We start from the raw sequence: 17,900 nt of genomic DNA, 5'->3' as shown, positions 1-17,900 counted from the left end.
AAACAATACCTGAGAACCACAGGAAATCTTTTAGGTCTCAGGTTTGTAATAGAAAAATAAACATTGTACTATGTTTCCTCTCAGATAGGGACTTTCAATTTGTTTAACTTTAATGGGTTTTTAACTTTCCAGCCATACTTCCTCTCAGGAGAGAGCACTTGGGATTCAATCTGTCTGTATTTTCTGAGTATTTCCTTCTGAGTCCCTGTGGGCCACAGCCTCCAGCTACTTTCATCTCTTAACCATGGCTTATTTTTCATGGCTTACGGTGAATAGCCTCATGGCTCTAGAACATACTACATGTTTTAAGAATGAATACTGCAAGTCTGTCTTACACGTGTTTTCCACTGGAAAACAGATTATTTCGTTACACTGCTTAGTAACATGTTGCATTAATGTTCCCTCTGTAGAAAGATGACTCAACCTGAATGGGCACTAATGAATTTAAACTTAACTCATGACTAGTTAAGACACATCATTCACCTCAAGCACAGCAAAATCAACTACATGCACTGAGCTGCGTATACCAAACTTCATGAAAACCAGAGAGTCATCCTTTCACACCATAACTCGGGACTGCCACTTTAATCCACCTGTCCCCGTGGGAGCAGAGATAGCAATTCTTGAAGCTTCGTAAAGAATGAATAGTAGACTATAGCTTTGTAAGTATGCTAATGAAGAAATGACAAATACATATTTAAAGCGTGCTTTAACACAGTGTAAACCAAGATAAGTCCACAAGGACAGATGACAATTTGTGTTTTTTTTCAGAAGTCATTAATAGAGAGGCAGAGTAGCTTAACCAACTGTATGGAGTTTTGCATCAACTAGTTGATTAGACTACGATTGTCACCAAAGAATTAAAACCTTTGTAATTAATAATATTTAGTTGGAACCTGTAGATTTATTTTACAGCATGCGTTAAATCACAGTAAGTGTGACAGTCTCCTACTCAGCAACATTGCCCTTAATAGCATTACTTTGTATAAAAGCTTGTCAAAATCAGTTCAATAATAACACGTGCTCTTGTCTTCAGTTAACATTGTTGACACTTTTCCAATCTTATCCAAACACAAAGGTGTTGTATGCTGAAGCTGGAGGTGCAGGTGAACTCAGACCTAAACAATGACAGGAAGGGCTGGAATTTTGATGTTCACATAGTAATTTCCAAGGAGCTTGAGGGCCATAGTCAATGGCATGATCCAGCTGTTCCGCTGTGCTCTACAACTACAAAGCAGCTGTAAGACTGATTTCTAATTAGAGCAGAGTGAAGCAGCCAGAGCATACCAGTGATCTTGGCTGAAATACAGTGTTTGGGAATGAGGGCCTAATATTATCATTCTGGATATCCATCTGCATTTCTGAAAGCATCATGGTAAACAAGAAAAGTTTCTGACCAGTTGCACAATGTTATTTCAGTCTTCCAAACTTAGCATGCTTGTTGTTTCATCTGTGTTCCTAACTTGGTACTAGGGATGTAGCCTGTCTAGCAATGTTAGCAAATATTCTCCTGCTCTCTACCCTGATCACAACTCTGTGTCTTACAGCATTCCTGATTTGCTAAAGCTATTGTGATCCCTGAAGAAATAGCTGGTATGATTTATAAAGACTTCAGCATTTAATATTTGGTTCTGCTGTGGGTTTTTTGCGCCTTTTTTTTTCTTTTTTTTTTCTCATCCTTCATCATACTGCACATTAAACTGGAAATCTTTCCTAATAGTCTCCGATCAAACAAGAAGACTTCATATGATCAGTCACCTTAATTTCAACATTTATTGACTACTCATTTCAATATGTTCTCACAGCATCGGTACTTGGCAGGGGAACTCTTCAGTCTCTCTCCTGCTTCCTTCGTCTGTTAAGCTTTAAGCATTAAAGACAAATACTATGATTATTTACTTGAGTCTGTATTGTTGCTTTGGGCACAAGTCCTTCAGTTTTCACAAGTTAGCAATCCACACAAAATTTTATGAAATAACCTTTCTGTTAGTTTTACTGACACTGGGAGGAAATCTGCAAGGAATTTGCTGAGTAGGATGTCAAGAGAGGGCAGGCTGCTTGCTGTTCCAGACTTTTCTCCCGTCGACAGCAGTTTATTCTCCCCACAGCTCTTTAAACGATGGGTAAGATTAGACTCCATTATTTGTGCTATTAGAATCAGAAAAAGTAAAAAGGCTCTTTGAGCTTAACCTGTAGTCCATCCTGCTAAATGGACAAGCTGAATTTGGCTTGGTAGTGCTTTCTCCTAGAATAATAATAACAATAAACAACAACAACAATAATAATAATGTTGTAATAAATAAATGATGTTGATTTACAGCCATTATATGGTTGTTGCCTTTGGCTGAAAATTTGTAGTCTGGAGTTTAGCTGAAGATCTAACTAACTGATATCACATGAAAGTGTTGGGTTTCTGACAGACTAACAATGAATTGCAGGGTCAGAACAATTGGGTTATTACCAAGCCAAATCTGGAATTGTTTCTCAGCTGTTGCTTTCAGAGCTGTATGATGGGGAACTGCATCCTTCAGGAGCAGGACAGACTGCAGGAGTGAAGCCGAGCATGGTGCAGAAGGGCTTGGTATATGGCAGAGAGCTCTGTCAGGCATGAAAGATAAATTAAAATATGCTCCAAGTGGAAATCAAAGCAAATAACTCCCTGATAAATCTGAAACTTCCCATAAATGAGAAAGAGAACTCAGTCCATATCTGCAAGCAATAGGTACCAACAAAACAAAACAAAAAATGATGACACCCTCTCAGACTTCAGGAAGAGAGGAAGATAAGGACGTCAAAATTGACCTTGTTGTCTTAAAAGCCTTCAGGAAGGTCCATCCCATGTGAGGATGGATGGCTTTATCCCCAGGGGATCTGGGTAGCCAGAACAAAGCTGTGTGGACTCAGCAGTGTGGTCATTGCAGGACAAACATTTAGAGACATAACTATTCATGCCACCTCAGAGACTGGCTAAAATTACTAGCAGGTAGGCACTTTTCCTGAACTCTGTTTTTGTTACTGCTGTCTTGACTGACTTGAAGAAACCAAGGGGAACCAAAGTACCAATGGGTTCCCACAGGGGAGTGGGGACTGATGGCTGAGCAGTGCTGTCCCATTGGGCTTGGGTACTGTACAAAGTAGACGTGTGTCAGACTGCAAACTGTCAGCAGCTAAACAACAATGTGCCAAGGGAACACAGACCTCATTCTTGGTTTGCTCTCACAGATGACTCCAGTGTTTGTTTCAGTCATGCTGGTCAGAAGAGATCTTTAAACCAAGTGACTAATACAATGAAAAACAGAACAAGTATCTACCCTTAGCAGATATAGAGTTTCCTGAATTTCTAAACATTGGTATATGGAGCACTAATTATTTTTCTCTTGATCCTCCCATGGTCTGTTGTCCTCAAACAAACCATGACATCTGCAAAAGCAAATAATGAGAGGTTTCTGCTCCTTCTGGCAGTATTATGCATTCATTATATACGTAGTTTTGTGAGAGCTTGCACTAGTTGCTTACCCTCAGTGTTGGAGTTTGGTACAGAAGTACAGGTACACTGTGAATCAGAACAGTCCTCTAGTCAATGAACAGCACAAATAACCAAGCTCTAATTATTATGCAGACTAGGAGAGGACTTGTGGCTACTACACAACACCACTGCTGCCTTCATCCCATCACCTGGTCTGCCTCTGGAGCAGGAAAACCACATTGATTCTTAGAACACTGGAGCATAATGGCACATGGATTATATTCACCGAAGAGTATATTCATAATAGGCATTTCACTTGAAAAAATAAATGAGAGGGGTAAGCATGAGTGTTTGAAAGAAGAAAAGAAAAAGGTGTCTGAAAATTCCATATTCAGATGCTATTCTGAATGGTTACAATCTACTTGAAAGCGGAAAATAATTTCACAAAGCTAAGAGGAAACCCAGTCATCACTAAGACAGATTTAAACTGCTTTAACATCATTTTCTTAATTCCAAGATAAACTCTTCTCTGGCTAAACTATGGTACAGCTTTACAAATAACAGAGTTTATGCTGGTATAATTCCATTAATTTTGTCATTTTCAGACAAACTTGTGGTTTCAGCTGGAATACTTTTGCTTGAGTAACACATGCTGACCAAACTAAATAGTAACATAGTCTTGTTTCACAGAAATTCATGTCTCCCAGGCTTCATCTGGAAAAACATCTTGGATACATGAGGTGTGAGGAATGATAAGGTATTAGTTCATCACAGTCAAAGAAAATCCTCCACTTTTACATATCACTCTATTTGTGTTTTGATCACTATGCTTCCCAGATGCCAGAAGGTACAAACAGGAGTTATAGAGAAGATGCCTCAAGCAACTGACAGCACTAGATAAACATGCCATTGGGACCAGTGGGGGTTTAGATATTTATTCACCAGACTGGCTGAAAGAGACTGGCCAGGAGCAAGCTAGGTGGCAAAAGTGCTTAGTGTTTGTGGTGCAGACTTTCTAGCGTATTTCAGATGAGCTGGAAGAGATGGAAAGCTGGCTCCCACTCGTTCCTCTTCCCAGGCTGTTTACATCCTTTTGGAGTAGCTCATGCCCAGGACTACTCCTGATATGAAGGAAAAGGATAGATTTCTGTAGGAGAAAAATACCCCTGCTTGCTGGGACTGCAAAGCTCACACGCAGGTCATGGGGTCTGTGGCTGCTCAGCATCAATCAAGACATGGCCACCCCTCAAGGGCTGGATTAGCACTGAGTCCTGGTTAATTATTGCACCCTTCACAGCTCTCAGCCATTTTGGTTATTTCATTTTGATTGAAAAACCTAACTGTGAATGTCAGATGAAGATAAAAATTGCAGTGTCACATCAGTTTCGGTTTGAACCTACTAAACATTTGTTTTACCACCTGACAGCCAGAACATGCCTGGAAAATGGTAAGGGAGGTGATACAGATTAGCTGGCCTACCAAAGATTCTTCACGCCTGCAAATGGGTAGACTTCGGTGTTAAGTAAACATTAGTCATTTCTGTTTTATTGACAGTACGCAATCAAGCTTACAATCTCTAGGATCAAACATGAGCATTGTTATACCTCTTTTAAGTAGTTTTTAGAAGATCACTGCCATTATAGCAATGCATTTTCTGCAGCCAGAGTGGCAGAAATCTGCTGAAAGCAGCACTGGATAGGAGCTAGCTGATAATCATCCTGGCTTGTGTCCCCACAACCCTTGTCCCTGTCCTTACAGTGACCAAGCAAAATACCTAAAACCGGTTTACCACTGAGGGAACACAGAATGGAAAGTAAAGTCAGTCTGTGATCCTTGCAGTTCCACTTAAACTAGAAATGTATTTTGACAAAATGACATGGCAAATAGGGAATACTCTTAGAAAATAAGAAAACTACCATTAGCTTTCTACAAAATCTATTTCAACTTTTCACTACAAAATTATACCTTATTTCAAAATTACCTTGGATTTTACCAAGTGTGAGACAGAACAAAAAGCTAAATGTCCCAAAAGCCAACTTCAAGGTTTGGGACCAGAATAGCATTTTGCTGTTTCTTGCTGACCAGACATGAATCTGTTTTCTTTACAGTAACTGATTCACAGATTTCCAGAGCTCTGGTTTTACAGAAGCTGGTAAACAACTATAGCTATACTTTGCACTTGAACTATTTTTATTTCTCTTGTTTTATAAAAATAAAAATTAAAAAAAAAAAAAAGAAAAACGATTAAAAAAAACAATAATAATGTAGATATGCTCTCAGATTTTACAGCAAAGAAACAAATTATACACAGGACCTCCATCTTCTACAGATTTTGTCTCCAAGAGACAACGGTGAAAAAACACATCTGCAGCATCTCAAATTTCAGCTGTCAACTAAAGCAGGGAGTAAGTTCCAAAACTCTCTCAGTGACTCCTTTGTGGGAAGTTTCAGTTGTTGATAGACATGGAGTACCAGCTTGCACATGAATGCCTGGACTATTGGTGAGAGGTGAATTTAACTCCTTTCATTAAACAGAGCTGTGATCTACCTCCCAAGAGGTTATCCTCTGTCAAGGCTAACTGGTTTCAAAACAAAGAGTTAAAAATTCCCCCTGACACTAAACCTGCCAGTGGGTTTCACTATCAATTTTGGTGAGTTTACAATAAAATCTCTCCTGTTGAAAAACAAAACAGAACAAACAAACAAATTCTCTGGCTACATGTATACTAGAGATTAACCATGGCCAGGGCTGCTCTCTGCCTGTGAGGCCAGCTGTCCTGGAAAATCCTTCAGGCTCTTAAGCCCTCTTAGCATCCATAACATGCTGGCTGCATCCACACTGCTCACTGGGAATAGCTCCTACCCCCTCCTGACTCCTAAAACATGCTTTAAGATGGTTTGGGAGGGTGTTAAGCGGCCTGTCCAAAAGTGTGCCAAGGACTACTCCAATTGTTTAAGAGCATATTCACTTCTCACTATCTGTGCTCATGCTCTGGCACCACATAATTTCTAGCCTGTCCTTTTTTCTCCTCCACAGCCTGCTCCTTTACAAACAAAGGAAATGGAAAACTACACAAAAAGAAAGTGCAACTCCACATAAATACTGAGAGAAACAGAGAGAAAATAAGCTGAGCATGGTGGGAAAATAGAAAAGAAAACATTTTATGTAAGTTAGGTCAAAGCGCACAGAAGGGTACTACTTATCCTGGAGGTGTATTTTTAAGCTAGTACTGATGGATGGTGCAGCAGTTCGCTGCAGGTGAAGGAGAAAAGTTGCACAACTTCCTCACTTCTTATCAGGCCATTCTTTGCTTTTGCTGATCTTGGTGACACAGAAATTGAGATCTTCTGCTACATGAACATGACAATAATAAAAGGACTAGCTTTTCAAGGCTTCAGTGGCTCTTGCATTATTGAATAATAGAATGGCCAGGGTTGAAAAGGCCCACAATGATCACCTAGTTTCACCCCTCCACTATATGCATGGTCACCAGCCACCAGACCAGGCTGCCCAGAGCCACATCCAGACTGGCCTTGAGTGCCACCAGGGATAGGGCAAAATTGAATTGAAGGCCCTGGCCTTCAGTTGTGATTACCATTTTTGTAAAGAAGTGAAATGAAAGGAGAGTCTTACTTCATTCCTGGCAGTGCCAGCTCCACTGACTGTCATTATTTCCCTGTATTCCTGCGAGCTTTCCACTGACTTAACATGTGGTGGGAAAAAAAAAAAAAAAGTAAAGAAGCACATGTCGGTCTAAATGATTTAAAGAACGCCAATGCTGACAGGGAGAGGCACAAAAACCCTGAGATACTTCACCTGGGCACTGATAGCGGTCACATTTATTTCAACAGTTTTCCTGTATGGAAACTGTTTTTAGGTGGCTCTTCCTAATGCATTGGCTTCAGAATCCACAGACAATTATTCTATTTTATTTTTTCACTTGAACAGAATGAAGTTGAACAGTTACACTGCATCTACAGTTTAAGCTGGCTTTGATCTTTTTTGACGATCTTCTCAGTGTTAATCTGCTCAGATTTTCATCTGGCCTTTTAATTCACCATAAAAAGTCAGGCTTAACTGGAAACACAGCAGAGCTGCCTTCAGTAGCAGAGGAAAAGTGAGGAAGAGGCAAATAAATATCTGAGTCTGGTCTCACAAATCAAAACTAAAATTTCTTGCCTGCCAGAACATCTGAACTTCTTAAAATCCAATTTCAACAGGGATAAAATTAAGTGAATTGCATTTACCTCACTGTAACTAGGGAAAAAAAAAAAAAAAAAAAAAAAGAAAAAAGAAAAAATAATTTCCTATCTTTTCCACTATGTTAGAATAAAAATGTCGTAGCTGCTTTTCTTAGAAAGTAATTTCAGTTCAGAGCCATGAAACTATATTAGAAGGAGCTCCTCCGAACAGAGTGGTTGTTTTACAGGTCTGCCTGAAGATAAAATCATTTGCAGTGGCACAAATTCACACTGTTCAGCTTTAAGTATCTCACTTGTGTGTCAGGAACAAGTTCAGGTTTCATCTGCAGTGTCACTGAAATGGAGTCTGCGCTCTCTGGGGTTTTGTTAAGAAGTCAGGACTGGTCTCAGGCTCAGTCACACACCCTCAGTGAGCACTGCATCCCCTGGCTTTCTTTCCCTAGAAAAAAATGTGCTCTGCAGAGTGCAGTGGAACTCCAGCCTCCTTGTGAGAAGACCTGGCTGTAGGACAGCACCACACCTGAAAAGATCTGGGATATCTCCACTTTGCCCCTTAGAGAGATGACTGACTCTTTAAAAAGTCTGTACCCCTAATTTGGGCACTGCAGTTAACTGGCCGATAGACCAGAGCTGGATATATAAATGCAGTATCACTCAGGCTGGTTTTGCTGTTGGGTGGAGAGGCAGGTGCCTGGGACCTAATTATCTGCATCTGGCAAAGGTACTGCTTGGTAGCAAGAGTTAGAACGGAATGGAGGCCATGGGATGTGCTCCCCTATTCCCTTACAATCACTGTCATAAGCATCCCTGCCAATCTCATGGTGATAACGTTACAGTCATCTCAGTCTCAGCAGCTTGTGCTTATTTCCATCAAGTAACAAGTAATTTCATAAACAGCAATAAACAATGGATCTATGTTAGATACTGCTGGGGTTTTTGTTTGTTTGGTTGTTTTTTTTTAGTTAGAGCAAGTGAAATAGATCAGACTCGTTTTTGTTAATGATGGTAAGTGTAGAAAAACAACACAACAGAAAACATAAAATTTTCAAATACCTGTTTCCTATGAAGTGTCTGACAGAAGAGCAATTTGGCTCTCAGCATTACTGAAGGGAGCTGGTGGGTGCCTCTAAATATTACAGCCTCACAATGCAAATTGAAAGATTGATTTGACCATTTATAAAAAGAATGAAGTCTTTTTCATAACAAAAAAAGGGGAGGCATATACAGATCTAATTTGTAAATGAGGCAAGAAGCCACATAAGGAAGTATCATATAGAGTAATCACTGTCTCTTTTCAGTTACTGAAAAACTGTCTGAGAAAATATTTTCCTCAGCACTTATGTAATGTCTCAGCATTACTTATTTGTTTACTTAAATATTTTTCATCTGCCTTCAAGGAAGCATAGGTGACTGAGAAATTACTTTGGGCTATTTCTCCCCTGTGCTGTGTGGTGGACCTGTGGCCTTGGCAAGGAAGTGCTACAGGGGATGCTGGCAGTGGCTGCTGGCTTATGGGGAGGGAGCCAGCCCCCAGCCCAGGCTGCGTGTGGGATGCTTGGAGAGACAGAGATTTGCAACAGCCAGAGGGTGAGTGAACCAGGACAACAAGCCAACAGCACATGAGGAAGGCTGACACTGCCGGGCACTCTCAAATGCCTTGGGAGAACTTTGAATAAAATATTCTCTCTTTCCTAAACTGTTGGTATGGATGGGGATAGATCTTAAAAAGCAATAAGGATACTAGATGAAATTTGATATGCTATTGATCATGTGGAGAATGACTGTGGCTTAAGCAAGAGCTAAATGTCAGTTTTCCTAAGTGTAAATGATGGTTATGATCAAAAGCTTAACCCTTCCTTCTCGGTCTGAACTACTCAAATTGATATTATTAACGCTTTTAAGTTTCTCACGTATGGTTTGGGAAGAGGAAGATTAACTTGTTTTCCTCCTGTGAGGATGGAAATTCACTTTCTGCCATGCTTTTTATGTTCTTGTTCTTTCAGCTATATTAAGAAACAAGACGTAACAAAGTAGCCGCGTATGCATTTTTTTTTGCCACTCCCCAATTTATTCCCAGCAGAATAAACTTTACTCAGGTTTCTGTCCCTCATGCAAATACCAGGATGAGCTTTGAGTACAACCTCTTTCCCCGCACAGCCTACTGATAAGAGTTTATCCTTATCTGCATGAGTTCACATGCTTTCAGAAAAGACAGATCTTTTTTTCAGACCTGCCCAGCTGAGTTAGACCATAGCACAGGGAGATGAGTGGTGAGCTCAGCCCTCCAGGAGAGCATGCTCTGAGCAGCTGAGCCTCTGCTGAATGTGTGCTGCTGGGAGTACTGCAAAAGGATTTCAGAAAAGTCAGGACAAAGTCTTTGAGTTAAAGTATATATATATATTTCTTGACTGTATAATTGAGGATATTGTATACCTTAAACCTGAAAGACTGCTAAACAAAATGCAATTTGAGGAATACATTTTCTTATCATTAAAATATTTATCAGCTGGGAAGCCAAATTAAATCTACCAATTCATGTTCTATTCAGTTATACTTACTTTTATCCGCAGTCTTTTAGCATTTGTACACTACTTGCTTAGAGAAACCATTAAACTTAGCCAAAACCCCAAAATATTATTGCCCACCACATTAAATTCTATCATTCATTAAATCAAGGTTAATTTCAAAATCTGATATACTACTATGTATTTTAAATTCATCTCATACAACAACACTGAGTGTATGTCAAAGAGCATAAATACTAAAAACAATCAACCGTCAATTTTCCACATGGCTCTGGGACTATAAAACCGATCTGGGATGAAATTGCCCTATTTAGGAAGTCTCAGTATATCTGGGAGCTTGTTGCATGATTGTCCTGAGATGGCTAAAGGATTATAGTTAGAGCAATGGAAAGACTGTAAAGTAATATTGTCAGAAAAATATTGTTGGCTTCTACAGGTAGCCAACTACATGGCATTATCCCTGTGCAGTACACGACAACAAAGCTGGAGAGGTCTATATGCACACCTGTCACTTAATCATGTCTTGTACCTTGAAAAGGTATTTCTAAAAAGGAAAAAAAGAACAACCCCAAACAACCCACAAGAGAATTGTTCTTCCCACTGAATCTTCCAAAAAGCTGAAAAGTAGCATTTTATTTGGCTTTCCCAAACCTCACAGAAATTTTTCCAAGTTCCTAAAAAGATGGAGGATTAGGTGGTTTGTTTAAGTAATGGAATAGTTATTGGACATTATCATACATGCACATTTTCAAATAAAAAAGATGATACTGTGAACTTTTAATCTGCTTTATATATATATATATGTATGTTAACTAGAAAGCCATCATTTACTGTGTTCACATCAACTTTGTACCAGAGAAAAATAAACTTTTCTTTGCGTAATGTTATTAGGTAAAACAGTCCCCATCTAGATTTAAGAAATAAACTTATTTATGTCAAGTTAATGAAAGTTAGCACTATGAATGATAGTATAAGGAGAACTGTATGATTTGCTGCAGGTTTCAACCAACTAAAAATAGAAAGGCTATACAAACTATGAAAATTGCACAATGAACAATTTTCAGTTCCAGGAAGATCATGTGTGCAATCCTTGACTACAAATGGAGTTGCTTTCAGCCTGTTAAGACAGATCTTCTTGGGCCATTATTAACATAGACAATCCTCTGCTTTCCAAATGAGTCAGATATTTCATAATATGAAATGATGTTGGGCTTAAAGTTGTGAGAGTTTTACAGAACTATTTTTTTGAACTGAGTTCAAAATTTCAAGGTACAGTCCAGCACCATGAAACATTTTAAAACTGGAAATAAAGATCACTGTATTACTAATGTGGTTCTAGCAACAGGGCTTTTGTAAGAGAGGTGAAATACCAAACAATATGTGACACCCAATATAGTCATTGGAGTCTGCGGTGCCTGCTGAAGAGGTCATCTTCATAATAACTCCTGAACGCAAAATGCTCATCATTGACTCATAACACCTGGAAGTTTCAGGGAAAATAACTCAAATTAGGGATGTCCTCAGTAATTCCTGAGGGCTCTGGCAGCCCTGAAATTCAGATGAGCCTTTGATAGGCAGCAAGTCATTTTCTTCACCTCCTGAAGCTGACACCTGCAGGAAACTCAAGAGGTGAGTTTCCAGCCATGCTATTGCAACAGCAACTCTTAAATGTTACTAGTTTAGGAATGGGTCTCCAGGTGTCAGCTGGACAGCACCTGGTGTACAGCAGTACCTATGATGAGGGACGCTTCCAGAGCAAGGGCTTGACTAGAATTTAGGTCCTCATGGGGGAAGAGGGGGTCAAGGATGGAGCTGTCCCTATGCCATTGCTCTGCTGCTCCCACCTGGGGCTGACTGGAGTCAGTCCTAACACAGGACTACTGCAGTGTCTAAGCTTAAAGCACACAGAACAGTGCATGGCACATTTCCTCATTATTTACAAACAAACAGCATGTGAATTCTTGCAAAGTAGTAAATACCAGCTTGGCATTTGCAAATGACTTTTGTCCTCATTCTGTACTGCAAAGAACAATTAAGTGGATTATGAAGGATGCAAGGACAGACACAATAAATAAGTCTCAACTGGCTGCAGTCACAGTTACAGCAGTGTAGAACCCTTAAGTTAAACTTGGCTACAGAGATTATTTCACTGATAAACATTTTTCTTGAAAAAAACTTCAGTCTTGAACAGCCAGTTCAAGGAGAAAGTTGAAACTTTCTTCTAGTTGAAATTACTTATCACAGAAAACTTTCCTTCAGGTTATCTCACTATCATAATCACAAGCTCTGACACAGATAAAAGTTTAACATGACTGTTTCTAAGAGGTAATTTGCATGAGGCACATGAACAATACAGATAAAATTATACTTTGTCTATCAGAAGAGTCAGTGAAAATTTTCTAATTAATTGAAAAAGAGGAAGTAGCAAGATACAGCATACAATGATCTAGAGAAGATAAAAGAAAGTGAGCCATGTTCTCATAATGAAGACCTTAATTTTAAGTGCAATTCGCAAATTATAAGAAATAAAGAACAGTTTTCTGTCAATCAGCTCATACTAATTATTAAAAGTGCAGTAAGGGCAAGCCAAAGTGTGATGGGTCAAATTCTGACTTCACACAACTTGACTCTTTTGAGTTTACAGAATCACTCTGAATTTTTATCAACCAAAATGAGATTTAAAAAATAAAATAAAATAAATTAAAAAAAAAAAGTCAGATGTACTTAATAATAATAAAAAAAAAGTGGCTTGGTTCATGGTTTTCAAAATCACTGTTCACAGGAGACAGTCTAAAAATAGACCTGTCAGAGTACTTTGCCTCCATAATATATAAAGCCATCTTATGCATGTAGTAGCTACTCCTAAATCTTCCCAAGGAGTGGCAGAACAGTTAAAACTTAAATCATTCAGATCCTCTCAGGTTTTACCAAGCACCAGGATAAGGTAGAAGTTTAAAATTACTCTGGAAAATGTTTTTTTTTCATTAAATTTTAAAATATCATGTGATAATATTTATGACTGTACATGACTTATTCTCCATTTTAAGTAAGTGATGCCAATTAATACAGTGAGTAAAACAAATCGGCTAAGCATCACCATCTTTCAGTGAAAATACTCTATGTTACACAAAATTGCTTTAATGAAGTCTCTGGGATTCTGCCACAGACTTGAATAAATCTGGTATTTCACAGTGGTGGAGGTCAGCAGGAACCTCTGGAAATCACATGGCCCAACCTGTGCTCGAGCAAAAATGCCCAGAGCAGGGTGCCCAGGGCCATGGTCAGGCAGCTTTTGAGGATCTCCAAGAAGAAACTCCATAGCCTCTCTAAGCAGCATGTGCCAGTGCTTTGTCACCTACACATAGTTCACCTGCTGCTTAGGAAAGATTTCACTCACAGTGATAACACAAACACACCAAAACTCCTTCTAACTACCCTCTGAACTAACCAATGCAGATGCTTTCTTGCTCTACTGGCACCTTTCACTTAAAAGGGCTGCAAAACATCCCACCTCTTGCACAGCAGGATGCCTCTTGGACTACTCTGTCCCTTCTCTGATTTCACATGCCAGACATGTAGGGTGCTAATCGCATGCACTAAGTGCATTAGTGTATGACATCAGCAGATGAGGTCTGTAAAAATTACAATTTAAATGAATAAATGTAAATAAGTTAATTTTAGTTTATTGCTCTCAGTGTGGTACTGTGGAGCTATTGATTCTCTGTAGATCTGTTCTGGAGAAACTCTTTCACTCAGCTCTGCGCTTTCATTTATGGTATTCCTTTCTCCCTGGTGGAGCACATTACACTGATCTGAGAACCAAATTTAGCATGAAGAAAGCTGAAATCCTTTTTGGTATGCTAGCTAATATATTCTAACAAGATCTTTGATGACATTTCCCTTCTTACCAATGACTACTTGATCATACTGGTGATGTTTTGTCTCATATGTGGACACTTGTATGAATTCTATGTCTTTATTTTACCCAATTACCCTCAATATTTTTTCTCCACAATTTCAGTTCCATTCAATTTTTTGCCAGGTTCCTAAGAGCCCAGGATGCCATGTCAACCCTGGGGCTGTCAGCCCCTATGCCAACAAGGCCACAGCAGGGCTGGATCCAGCTCCCCGCACCCAGCCCTGCTTGGCCATTGGCCCTGCCCAGCCTGGCCTCAGTCTGTCCAAGATCCCAAGATACTCATTGCCATCACTTCCAGCCCTTGGGCATCAGGGAGAAACCACCCATGCTGTACCCAACACACATTAATTGTGTACTGAATTAGCTTCTAGCTGTGGTTGGTAATCTTCTTTGCACCCGATTAAGAAATTGCTTGTGATTTCAAGAGCATTTCATTTTACTGATCTTTGCATATATGTACAGCTTAAACTGAGTTTCCCTACAGTGTATTGTGAAAGCACTTTTTTCCCTTATTCTACAGGACAGGGAAAAGCTAGAAGGAAATTACTGTGTTAATTCCTGTGTGAGAAAAAAAAAAAAGAAAAGAAAATCTTGAGGATGAAATGCCTCTCCTTCAAACTAACAGTAGCATCCTACACAACAGTGACTGTGTCTCCAAGCTCTATCACAGCCAGTTCAGCAGTTTTAGTATTAAGTTTGTCATCAGACTTCATGAAACCATTGATTGGGTACAGATTTAATGCAGAACAAACAAAAAAGATAGCTGTCACAGCTTTAGCAGATGAGAGTTGGGAATTTCCTGAAGATTTCCAAGAAGCAACAGAACAAAACACCAAGGGATACTGGATGTGATTATATATCTTTTCCTATACCATCTTTGCAGGTGGTAGGTTCAGTTCTCCCCATACTCTCTTTGCATTCCAGTACCTCATGTCAACAAGGACTACAGTCCACAGCACTCCCTCCAAGGGACCTCCTGAATTCTGGCTCTGAAATTTCTTAAATACAACGTGTGAATGCAACTGTGGCTTCTCTGGCACAGATCTATCATGTTCTAGATAATATTCACAGGATTTTTCTCAGTTATTACTGACAAATAAGCCTTCAACATCTCAAGTTTCTTCAGTGATTACTGTCAAAAATTTAATCAATGGTATATTGAGCTGGCTGAAACTCTGATACAAATCACAATTTTCATTGATTTTCAAGCTTTCAACTAAAGTGCTAAAACCTTTGATACTATAATTTCAATCAACTGCCCAGGAAAAAAAAAAAAAAAAAAGAAGAAGAAAAAAAAGAGAGAAAAAGCATTCTTTCTAATAAAGATCCACTTAAAAGATTTCAAAACCTTTACTTAATCTCCTAAATATTTGGCACTGCACACCCTTGCAAGCCTGAAATTATTACTCTGTTTGCTATTGGCTCTTTTATTATGCTATTATACAAGTCTGCAATACTGTTGTACTTAAGTCATTTGTAGCAAATTACCTCAGTCTTGTTCAGGTATAAAGATGGACTTCTCTGGTGGTCAGGGAATAGGGAACCTATGATATGAGAAGAGAGGATGAAGAGCTTGGCTTGTTTAGCCTAGCAGTTGCTGTCTATAAATATATCGGAGAGAGAAACATCAGGGAGATAGAAGATCCATTTAAACTAGATGATAGTGTTCACAAGGGAAGCCATGAGCACAGCTTGGCAACATTTAGTCTATGCCAAGGTTCTCACATTGAGCAGAGAGTTAGTAAAAATTTTCTAGTAGGCGTAACAACAGCAAAAGTTCTAACCATAATTACAATGAAACTTGATAACTTATGAAGGGGATTTGAAAACTGTGATTATTGCAATAGTAGGAGAATAAGTCTGATGGCCCTTTAGAGCCTTTTCAGTCTTGAATTCCTGTACAAGGTACACATTGTCAATTTTGTGACCTTATACCATGCACATTCCAGAACAAGATATTATAGCATATCTTATGTGCTTCATACTATTTAAAACAAAAGCAAATCTGTGCAACCTGGTATAGGGAGCCTGCTTTGGCAAGGGGGTTGGACTAGAAGATCTCTAGAGGTTCCTTCCAACCCCTACAGTTCTATGATTCTGTGAAAGCAAAACAAAAAAGCCCCCCAAATAGATCATAGTAAATGTGTTTATTCAGGATAGTGGTAAAGCTTAAGTTATTTTGTCTCCCATGACAACAATAAATTCAATCCAAAACAAATGTTTTACAAAATAAACATGTTTTACATTCATTTCCCCATCAGTGAAATTCCTCAGATTATTGATCATTAGTCTTACTTGCCCTTCAGCATTATTTAAGATTTATTACAAATTTCATACAATATTTTATCCATGACTTTGCATCTGACGTTCAACTGTTATTTCTGGTATTCTGCTCTAAGCTATAAATTAATTAAGGACAAGCACTTTTCTGTACTAATGCATTTTGTGTTGGAGGGTATCCAAAAGATATAGCCAAAGGAACAGAATTACGATTGTTTCTCATTTACTTGGGTCATAGTACGAGTTGTACATTTTGTTAAAAAGAGAGTTTTCTGTTTATGAAGAAACTGTACATAACTTTAGTCTTGTCGTGTTTAAATGAGAACTCATGTTGAACTTGAAGCAAAAAAACAGCAAAAGAGCAGAAAACTACTTTAAAAAAAAAGAAAAAAAGTGTGAAAAAAAATCTACTTTCACCAAAGACAGTAGCATTTTTACAGAAAGTCAAATTCTTGCTCAGCACAAACACACACACCTCATTTTGCAATGGAACAAAACAATAGCCACAATGGAGTCATGCATATTTTGAATTTTCCATTGCTCCTACATGAAATTTTGAGGAATCACCAACATGCTATCTGCATACCAAATTTATAAGTACAGCAAAAGCAAATTTAACTATAAAGATGCCCAAAACATTACCATACGATTTTTTTTTCATCTTAATTTCACTGATCCTACTTCCACCTAAGTTTGTTTCATAAACCTAGAAACAGTTTTACTAGTTTTGTTACTACATTACCAGTTAACACAGAAACTGCAATTAAGAATCTTTCACCGTTTTCTTGTGAAAGAATGCTAATTTCAGCTCTTCAGATTCAGTATGACACGCTCAGAAAGAAAGGATCCAAGAGAATGGAAAACATCTTTTCATTATCGTCAGTTAATGCATGGCACAGGACTTGAATCATTGACCTTCAGTATCTATCTTGATAAAAGTATCTTTTAAAGCATACTAAGCTTCTGATGTAATTGAGGATGCAGAAAAGTAAGCAGCCACTTATGTATGTGTTTGTCCACATATGTTTATATGCATTTTTAATTATAATTCTGTTGTCTTTTGCTTTTACCATGTGTATGTTCACTTATGTGCTATAAAGTAGCATCTATTCATCTTCCCCAGCCTCCTGTTATTCACCATCCCCCCTTCCACACTTCCTTCATACCTTTTTCTCTCAACCACGCAATCAGTTTCACTTTTCACTCTTACAGTGCTAGTGATCTTCATCATATCAACAGTTTCTATACTCTATATACTTTTAAGGATAGAGTAAGAAGGGATATACATTTTCCAAGTTCCCCATTTACCTCAGCACTGCACGTGTCACACATACATCTCAACAACCTTGTTTCCTCTTTATGCTGCTACTTATATGTCAACGAGCAGTACTCCTTGATTTGAATTGAAACTGCCCATGCGCTCCAAATTCTTTCAGGAACAAACTGGCCATCCATAGATGGAGACTGATGAATTTTCAGAAGGCTGAAGTTCTGAAACGTATTTTGA

General features: G+C 38.7%; 1 protein-coding gene across 7 annotated transcripts in view; it reads right to left on the bottom strand.

Moving 5' to 3' along the window:
* Window positions 1-17,900, bottom strand: part of FILIP1 (filamin A interacting protein 1) — a 124,227-nt gene that overhangs the window by 62,689 nt on the left and 43,638 nt on the right. The window contains exon 2 of one of the 7 annotated variants that reach the window (XM_085543732.1): window positions 15,602-15,657. The exons of 5 other annotated variants lie outside the window; for them this stretch is intronic. The gene's annotated coding sequence lies outside the window, so the exon portion shown is untranslated. Of the gene's footprint in view, window positions 1-2,461; window positions 2,479-15,601; window positions 15,658-17,900 lie in introns of those variants that run through there. One more of the 7 variants, XM_085543733.1, reaches the window with a different exon arrangement.

Source organism: Coturnix japonica, chromosome 3 (assembly GCF_054131305.1).
Source record: "Coturnix japonica strain WE chromosome 3, WE-NBRP24, whole genome shotgun sequence".
Lineage (NCBI taxonomy): Eukaryota > Metazoa > Chordata > Aves > Galliformes > Phasianidae > Coturnix > Coturnix japonica.
Note: the sequence above shows the minus strand (reverse complement) of the source record. Positions and strands in the feature narration are given on the sequence as shown.